Source organism: Rutidosis leptorrhynchoides, chromosome 10 (genome assembly GCF_046630445.1).
Source record: "Rutidosis leptorrhynchoides isolate AG116_Rl617_1_P2 chromosome 10, CSIRO_AGI_Rlap_v1, whole genome shotgun sequence".
Taxonomy (NCBI): Eukaryota; Viridiplantae; Streptophyta; class Magnoliopsida; order Asterales; family Asteraceae; genus Rutidosis; species Rutidosis leptorrhynchoides.
This window is the reverse complement of record NC_092342.1, coordinates 252,060,297-252,061,376: the sequence shown is the minus strand read 5'-3', so window position 1 is coordinate 252,061,376 and position 1,080 is coordinate 252,060,297. Positions and strand designations below refer to the sequence as shown.

Sequence of the window (1,080 nt, the reverse complement as noted above, 5' to 3'; positions counted from 1 at the left end):
TGTAAAGAATATTTTGATTTCGATTGAAGTTTGGCCTTGGCGGTTGATAATTATTTTGATTATTATTTCCCGTCCTTTGGTTCATGTAGGAAACATTCTCACGTTGTTCCATCGTTTGCTCAATGTGACAATCTTTTGTTAAATGTGGTCCACCGCATTGCTCACAACTGATTCGTATTGCGTGAATATCTTTATTCATCTTTTCCATTCATCTCTTGAAAGCATATATTTTTGCGTAAACGGAATCAAAGTCATGGCTAGAATTGGCTCTAGCCGCTTTAGATGATCGAAAAATATCTTTTTCTTGATGCCACTCATGTGAGTGGGATGCTGTGTTATCAATGATTTTGTGAGCTTCAGTTGCGGTTTTCTTCATAATGGAACCACCAGCTGTTATGTCGATGTCTTTTCGTGTAGCAACATAGCATCCTTGGTAGAATATTTGTACTATTTGATAAGTGTCTAAACCGTGTTGAGGACATCCTCTCAACAACTTTCCAAATCTTGTCCATGCCTCATATAGAGTTTCATTTGGCTTCTGTGTGAACGCAACAATTTCTTCTTGAAGTCTCACGGCTTTAGATGCCGAAAAGAATCTTTTAAGAAATTTCTCAACTAAAACATCCCATGTGTCAATCGCTCCTTCAAGTAACGATTCTAACCAATCTTTGGCTTCTCCCTTTAAAGTCCAGGAAAATAACATGAGATCGATCTGTTCATCCTTAACTTCTCTGATTTTGAATAGAGTACAGATCCTATTAAAGGTTCGAAGATGTTCGTTTGGACCTTCTTTTAGCGTACCACTATATTGGCATTGATTAGTTACCATGTGTAGGATTTGTCCCTTGATTTCATAATTTGGCGCATTAATATCTAGCTTAATAATGGCGTGACCTTGGCCCGTACGTGTGGCTCTCATTCAGTCTTCCATACTTAGAGGTTCTGTTACTTCCATAATTGAATTTGTTGAATCTGAATCACTTAAGGATTCTGATTTAATGTTTCCTTCCTCGACAATCTCTGGATGTGTAATTTGTGGTTCCGGAGGAATGATTAGTGGTTCAGGATCTCTGAATTGTC

The 1,080-nt window shown here is 37.8% G+C and overlaps 1 non-coding gene across 1 annotated transcript; it reads left to right on the top strand.

Moving 5' to 3' along the window:
• The first annotated feature begins 464 nt into the window (after positions 1–464).
• Positions 465–571, top strand: LOC139873945 (small nucleolar RNA R71). The gene has a single exon (XR_011767654.1). It is a non-coding gene; the product is annotated as a small nucleolar RNA R71 (small nucleolar RNA).
• The last annotated feature ends 509 nt before the right edge of the window (positions 572–1,080 follow it).